Source organism: Lathyrus oleraceus, chromosome 3 (assembly GCF_024323335.1).
Source record: "Lathyrus oleraceus cultivar Zhongwan6 chromosome 3, CAAS_Psat_ZW6_1.0, whole genome shotgun sequence".
NCBI classification, from domain to species: domain Eukaryota; kingdom Viridiplantae; phylum Streptophyta; class Magnoliopsida; order Fabales; family Fabaceae; genus Lathyrus; species Lathyrus oleraceus.
The window spans coordinates 123,748,947-123,757,882 of record NC_066581.1 but is presented as its reverse complement, the minus strand read 5'-3'; the positions used below and the strand labels follow the sequence as shown (position 1 = coordinate 123,757,882).

At 40.9% G+C, this 8,936-nt stretch overlaps 1 non-coding gene across 1 annotated transcript; it reads right to left on the bottom strand.

Annotated features, from left to right (window-relative positions):
- Positions 1-378: 378 nt before the first annotated feature.
- LOC127133685 (small nucleolar RNA R71) lies at positions 379-485 on the bottom strand. Its single transcript, XR_007807635.1, has one exon. It is a non-coding gene; the product is annotated as a small nucleolar RNA R71 (small nucleolar RNA).
- Positions 486-8,936: the final 8,451 nt, after the last annotated feature.

Here is an 8,936-nt window from a genome sequence, read left to right as displayed (position 1 = left end):
GAGAATCACGATTGGCGACCTCTTAAGGAATTTGCCCAACCCTCTGATGAGGAACCTAGTTCGAGTATAGTAAACCCCCTTATACCTGCTAACAATTTCGAACTAAAACCGTCTTTGTTGCGATTAGTACAACAAAACTAATACGCGGGTCTTGCTACCGAGAACCTGAATCAACATTTAAAAGTTTTTATCCAACTAGCCGACACCTTTAAATCTAAAGGCGCTTCACCCGATGCGATCCGTTTAAGATTATTTCCTTTATCCCTCAGGGATAGAGCATGTTCATGGCTAGATTCACTTCCAGCCAATTCAATAACTATCTGGGAAGATCTTAGGAGAGTATTCCTTGCTAGATATTCCCCCCCTAGTAAGACTGTTGTTCTTCGAAACCAAATAACTAGATTTGCTCAAAACCAAGGAGAATCGATTTTCGAATCTTGGGAGAGATATAAAGAGCTATTAAGAGTCTGCCCACACCATGGCCTAGAACAATGGTTGACCGTTCATACCTTCTACAATGGACTCCATTATAATACCAAGATGAGCATCGAGGCTGCCGCAGGCGGCATGCTGATGAACAAACCTTATCCAGAAGCTTGTGACCTAATTGAGGATATGACCCAAAAGCATTATCAATGGGGAACCGAATGAGCATCAATAGAGAAAAAGGAGACCCAAGGTGGAATACATGAGGTAACCTCTCTAGACATGATGCAGGCGAAAATGGACGCTTTAGCCCTTAGGATCAAACATATGTCTACAAACACTAACACCGTAGTAGTAGTCCACACAGAGTGCAAACTCTAAGGATCTAAAGGACACGAATCGACGAAGTGTAACCTTTTAAACGAACTAAATACCGACCAAGTGAATTACGCCCAAGGTAACCCGTTTTCAAACACTTACAACCCTGGATGGAAGAATCATCCAATATTCGCTTATAGAAACCAGAACCCTATCCAAAATAATGCACCTCAGAGACCGCAAGGTTATCAAGCCCAAAAATTAAACCAACCTATGCAAGCTCTGCCCCATAAGTTTAACCTTGAGAAGATCATGGAAAGCTTTGTATCGGGCCAGACTCACCAAAATAAAGAATTCCTAAACCAAAACATTCACGTAAACAAACTTATCATGCAATTAGGAACCAAGGTTGATAAGATAATCACTCACAACAAGATGCTTGAAACCCATATCTCACAGGTAGCACAAAACCAAGGCCCACAAACTACACCTGGAGGCCAATTTCCTGGACAACCTCAACCAAACCCTCGAGGGCAAGCTAACGCTATCTCGTTACGAAGTGGGACCACTTACGAAGGGCCTCCGAACCCAGAAATGAGCGAGTCCAAATCTTCTAAAGAGAATGTGCCTACCAACCAAGAAGAGGAACTAGAGGAACCTGAGAAACAAACCAACCAAGAAGGTGAAGCCAGGGAAAAAACTTATAAACCACCGCCCCCGTACAAACCACCAATCCCATATCCGCAAAGACTTAAACAAAACAAAGTCAATAACCAATATCAAAAATTTATAAAAGTGATAGAAAAGCTTCATGTAGAGATCCCTTTCATAGAAGCTATCACCCAAATTCCGTCTTACCCCAAATTTCTCAAAGACATCTTAACCAACAAGCGTAGGCTCGACGATCCAAAACCCTTGGAATGCAACTTTATTTCCGAGGATAAACTTGCTAAGAAGGAGAAAGACCCTGGTAGTTTTTCTATACCTTGCATTTTTGGAAATCATGTGATCAACAAAGCTTTCCTAGACTTAGGCGCTAGTGTAAGTTTAATGCCTTAGCTGTATGTAAGAGATTAAACCTAGGAGAATTGAAACCAACCAAGATGTCCCTTCAATTAGCCGATATGTCTTTTAAGTATCATGTAGGCATTTTAGAAGACATCCCAATTAGGATCGATCAACTTTATATCCCAACAGACTTTGTGGTCATGGATATCAAAGAAGACGAAGATATCCCTATCCTTTTAGGTAGACCATTCTTATCAATAGCCGGAGCTATAATAGATGTCAAAAGAGGGAAATTAACTTTCGAAGTTGGGGATGAAAAGATCAAGTTCATTCTTTCAAAATTCTTAATGGCACCAATTCTAGGAGACGCATGTTATGATATCGATATCATAGATGAGTGCATAAGAGAATTTGATCAGAGAGAACCTAAGATCAAACCATTTTCAAACCCGAGTGAAAAGGATGACGAGTTAGAGGAAACGGAACCTCTCACTAACGAATGTTTGGATCTTACTCCAGACCCTTCACCTAATTCTCAAAAACCAGCCCAAGAACTTAAGGAACTACCCAAGAACCTAAGATATGGGTTCCTGGATGAAGAAATGAACCGCCCAGTAATAGTGAGTGCCACCTTAAACCAAGACGAGACGAATCGACTCTTGCACGTTTTAAGAAAATACCCCTCTGCCTTAGGTTACAACATCTCTGATTTAAAAGGTATTAGCCCATCTGTGTATATGCACAGGATCTCACTAGAGGAGGATTCAAAACCTTCCAGAGAACATCAGAGGCGAATCAACCCTGTGATGAGCGAGGTGGTGAAGAAGGAAGTCCTTAAACTACTGGAAGCTGGTATAATCTATCAGATCTCTGATAGTAAGTGGGTAAGTCATGTACATATGGTTGTCGCATTACGCGAAAAAACCGGCGGGAAAACGAAAACAACAGAGCCGCCACCGTGCGTTATTTATCCCAAAAGAGGGAAAGGAAACACTCAAAGTAAACCTGGAAAAGACATGGTCTCGCGACCAGAGAAAGATGGGATCGGGAGTCGGTTATGCGAAGGGAAGGTATTAGCACCCCTACGCATCCGTCGTACTCGACGGGATCCACGCACAAAAGAAAGGATAAGGTTGCTAGAAGCTGCTCACACACACACACAAGGCTGGAAGGAAACAAAGAACGACAAAAGAAACTAACTCGGTAGGATATCGCATCCTGGGCCTACGTAGTCTGTCAGACACAGACATCAGAGTCGACGTAGTTCGGGACAGGGGGAAAACGTGCTCGCTAGGATGTCGCTTCCTATGCATACGTATCTTCTCTGAAGGAGAAGAATCAGAGCACTCGTAGCTCGGCTAACACACGCCAAACAAAACCACACAGGAAACCGACTGCCAATCGCTGGACTTACGTCAAACTCCACACAAACAAGCGAACATGGAAACCGAATGTCAATCGCTGGACTTACATCAGACTCCGAACCAACAAACACACATAGGAAACCAACTGCCAATCGCTGGACTTACGTCAAACTCCAACACAACACAAAGGGGTTGAAAAAGAAAAGGGCGCCCGGAGAGATTAGCTCATCTCCTGCCTACGTACCTCATCTGGTATGAGGATCAGGGCGACGTAGTTCCCCTACGCAGGTAAAAAGGACTAGCCTAACCAGATACAAAGGGAGACACAAACTACTAGGGAGACTACGACTCGAGCCTAGAAGTTATCATGCATACAATCCCTATGTTAAGGTTTCTATCTAACTTGCACAGGGAGCAAGCTATCCTAAACAGCACAAAAGCAAGCATACACACAATTAGCACACACTATATACAAACAAAGTGGGCTCACACAAGGCTAGGCTTTAGTCAAAGGGTCCTGTCAACCTCGACAAACAAGCCACTGGAAAAGGGTGATGTTAGCTCTTAACCCTAACATTGAGAGTTAGGGTGAAGCAGATGAAATAGGAAGTGAGGGTAAGACCTCACAGCTCTTATCCCTGGCCTGGGAGAGCTTCAGACAAATGAAAGTGTGGGAGTTCAGAAAGTAGGAACTCTTCTCCACATATGACTGACACAACAAAGATCTTGGGTTAATATCCACAATGCATCAACACAAGGTGTGAGCAAAGTGGATGACACACTGGATAGCAGGAGATGGATTGCACATCTCTTTTATCTGCCAATTGCCTCATAAGAGGACTTTTCCTGCTTGGCACAAAGATAAACAAACACAAGCATTGCCTCTTAAGGAGGGCTTCAGACAGGTGCCTTCCCACATAACAGGACAGGTCTTCCAGACTACATGAAGACAGAGAGTTATACCTCAATGGTTAAGCAACCAAGCAAAGCAAAAGCAAGTTCAAAAGAACTCAAAGCAACTTAGGTACCTGAAAAAATCTAACCCAATCAGTTTACAAGTCAAACAATCAGACAGACAACAGTCAATCACACAATCAGACAGATAAGGCATTAGGCAACAATGTGCAAGCCACAAGCCAATAGGCACAACACAAATAACTTGGCATCAACCTACAAAACAACATAAGGTTAGCCAACATTCATTAACTAATCAATCCAAATGAGTGAACCACTTCAACCATGGTAATGCTTCTTAACCTGAAATCCACAATCCAAACAGTGAGTCCAAACCACTAGGTCAAAGCCTAGGGTCAAAAGAGGGTCAAACATTCAAAACAGAACATGAAATTTAACATGAATCAACTTCGTTCAATCAAGAACACATTCCAAAAGGTCCCATATCAATATCATTAACCAAAAGCATTTCATGAACCAAACATGGCAAGGTATGCAAATTGTGACCACATTGTGACATCAGAAGCAATAAATGCACATTAAATAAAAAATGATTCAAATAATCTTGGCAAAATTCATGGGTAAAAAGGACATACAACATGATCATCACACAAAAAATTAGAGGCATTGGACATCATTAGGCATGGTAATCACATCACATAAGTCAAGACAAGCACAACAAGCACATGTGTGACACAAATTGTCACACCAAGTTAGCATAGCAATAAAACAGAGATGGATCATGGTAAAAACCTCAAACCAAAGCCAAAGCAACACTCAGCATGTCTAGAAATAGTGTGCAAAAATTCACATTCATTGGATAAGGAACAAGCATTACATGATCAAATGAAGTTCAAGGCCATTTGGAAGCTCAAATGTGACCAACCAGAATGAAAAATCTCAATTAAATCAGAAATGATCTAAAAAATTCCAAGAAATATCATGAGCAATCACAACATCTATAGCATGCATCATACAAAATATCAAGGCAATTGGATATCATTTGGCATGGCAAACACATCATTCAAGTTGAACATCACAAGGTGTGACACAAATTGTCACACCTAACTTAACACATTCATAAAATACCAATGGTAATTGATAAAAATACCAAATCAACACCAAAATGTCAAGCAAGATGTCTAGTTATAGCATGCAAAATTTCATAAGCATTGGACAAGAATCAAGCATTTCACAAATGATATGGCAAGGCAAGGTCAAGTATGGACACATGTTCAAACTCCTTAGGCAAAATAATTTCCAGGCCAGGCACAATTTTCATTTTGATAATCAAAAAATAGTAAACAAGATAAGGATCAAGATGCAAAAAATTGGAGATCATTTGGTTGATTTTTCAATTTGTTGTGAATTTTGGAAGTTCATGGAAAATTAAAATCAAGAACATCAAGCATGGCATGAAATATGAAGGAAATGATGAAAAAACAAGGCAAATGGCAAATGCGTTCAGCAGGATTCGATCCGCAGCCAAATTCAAATCCAAACGCGCCAAGCCAAAACTACTGTGTTTAGACATGAAACCCTAAGTTGGCGCGCATGCATTATTTGAAAATCCGCAGGAAACGCGTATGAACTCATGGCAAATTTCGCAGGTAAGCTATGCGTTCCGCAGGTAAACTTGCAGGAAAACTGGAAACGCGATGAACATGATGAAGATCATGAAGATCTTCATCTGGAAATTTCCAGATTCAAAAAAATGTTCCAGAAATCATCAAGGCTAACACCAATCAACTCGTCATCATGCACACGTTCCAAATCCAACATTAATTTGCTCTAATTCATCACATATTAAGAGAATCGAAGAAAATAAAGTAGATCTACAAAACTTCAACCAAGTCTAACTCAGTGAATACTGCACCAAATCGCTCGAATTTTACATCAGCATCATCACCAAACTATGATCTACACGAATATCACCAAGATTTGCAAAAATAAGGAACTCGAATTCTGACCTGTTGATGAACAGAAGTCAATTCAGCTTGCTTCAAGGCCTGGCAATGCTTCAGAGTTCTCCTATGATGCTTGTTGATGTGATTGGTGATGAATGTGAAGCTTAAACATGCACAAATCCAACAGGTTTTGAAATCACCATGACACCTTCAAGCTTTGAACCTAGCTCCACCAGTCACGATTTCTCTGGAATTTTAGTCCAAATCCTCTCAACAGTACTTCAGAATGATGAATTGATTAATAGAAAATGCTTAGGTTTGAAGAATTTTGATAAAAATGGTGAGAGAAAAATTTGAAGATTTTTATGATTCTAGATCTAGAATTGGTAAATGTGATGAAAACAGTTAGGATTAAGGCTTTATAGTCCATGTTAATTATGTTTAGGCAATGGTTTAAGCAAATGCAAATGAGATTAGGGACTTTGTGGTGTTTATGCAAAAATGATATTTCATGCTTGATGCACCTCCATGCACGTGAACAGTGCATGTTCAAGGCTTAAAATGACTTAAAAATATTCCATGCACATGTTGGAATTGATTTGGTATGCTCATGTTACACCAAAATGAGTTTATGCAATTTTTCACAAAAATCTTCATGATTGAACCAATTCCATGCAAATGAGATTTCATGCCAAATGATGCCATGCTTGGAAAATACATGTTACAAGGATCAATATGCAAAAAGAGCCACTCAAATCGGAGTTTTGGTTTGAAAGTTATGCTCCTTTGAAGTTTAAACCACACTTTGCCATGTTTGAACCATATCTCATCAACCACACATGATAAATCCATAATCTTGGCCTTTTTGGAAACGGGAGAGAAAGATCTTCAACTTTCATGTTGGACAAAATTTCATTTGAAGCTTTCTTGATAATGTAATCTTGAGTTGAAGTTGGTCCAAAACCTTTCCATTTTTGGAAAATTCAAATTACAGGTCACCTGCTATTTTTGGAAAGTCTTGATCTGACTTCAAATTCTTCAATGTTGATGTTTGAAATGTCAAATGAGACTTGTTTGCACATGAATGAGGCATCTCTAACCATCTCCCACCTCCAAATCCATGGTTGAATTGACAGTTGACTTCTGTTGACTTTTTAGGGTTTCAGATGATTTGCACATGCACTGATGAGTTTTGAGCCTTCAATGCTTGACCAATCACTTTAACATGATCCTTAGGGCTTTGATCTCATGGAAAAATGCACTTGTTGCCTTAGGGCTTTGAGACTTGTTTGCACATGAATGATTCATCGTACCAACCCTAGGGCTTTGATCTCATGGAAAAATGCACTTGTTGCCTGCACAGTTGAATCTCCTGATGCCAGTCTTGCTTGATGACTGATGGATTATGCAATGAACAATGCAATGTTAATGACCTAAAATGAAAATGTATATACAAAATGGGAGGTGCAAATTTGAGGTGCTACAGCTGCCCCTATTCAATCAACTGGGAACCTGAACGGATGAGAGCAATGGCTGTCAGACCTTCAGGGTAAACATGGATTGAATACCAAAGAACCGTAGAAATTTGCACTCTGCGGGATATGATACAGGATATTTGCAACAATAACCAGACAAGACGTTTACCGACGACTCTACTGGGGATTTTGATTTTTATCAAAGGAAATGTACAGCCAAACGTCAACGGACGAAAGGGAAAAACTCAATGTTTATCGACACCAACGGAGAGGTGACCAGACATTAACGAATGACTGGGAAAGACTCGACCAGACGTCAACGGACGAACGGGAGAAGCTCGACGTTTATCGACACCAACGGAGAGGTGACCAGACATCAACGGATGACTAGGAAAGACTCGACCAGACGTCAACGGACGAACGGGAGAAGCTCGACGTTTATCGACACCAACGGAGAAGTGAAACACTTCACTGCGGAAGGAAAGCAAATACTCGCAACCGGAAACCAGATAGGACGTTTACCGACGACTCTCCTGGGGTTTTCTGGCTGGGGAACAACCAGACACTGACTGATGACTGGGATAAGACTCGATGCTTACCGATATCGAAAGATGATGTTCACTGACATCAAACAAAGGACGACCAGACATTAACGAATGACTGGGGAAAATACTCGACGTTTACCGACATCGAAAGATGATGTTTACCGACATCAAACAAAGGACGACCAGACATTAAAGAATGACTGGGGAAAATACTCGACGTTTACCAACATCGAAAGATGATGTTTACCGACATCAAACAAAGGACGACCAGACATTAACGAATGACTGGGGAATAGGATGTGCAACCATACGTCAACGGACGAATGGGAAAAACTCAACGTTTATCGACACCAACGGAGAGGTGAACTTACTGGGGAAAAAGCTAAACACAACCAAACGTCAACGGACGATTGGGAAAAACTCAACGTTTATCGAAACCAACGGAGAGGTGAACTTACTGGGGAAAAATCTAAACATAACCAAACGTCAACGGATGAATAGGAAAAACTCGACGTTTATCGACACCAACGGAGAGGTGACTCCTGGGGAAGGGTACAACTATACGTCAACGGACGACTAGGAAAAACTCAACGTTTATCGACACCAACGGAGAGGTGACTCCTTCACTAGGGAAGGAGAAAATATTACGAACATCGAAAGATGATGTTTACCGACATCAAACAAAGACGACCAGACATTTACTGATGACTGGGTAGGACTCGATGTTAACCAACACCGGAAAAATGGTGTTTACCGACACCAAAAGGAAGACACACACGGGTGCAAATATGACACTTACCGGTACCACAAGAATGACATCTTCAACACGTCAAGGCAAGGCTAAACACTTGCTGGGGATCTCACTTGGGAGAATCAAGCTTTTCTTTCACGGACGGGTGAGGAAATAAACCTCTCTCGGGAATATCAATCTTGAATGCT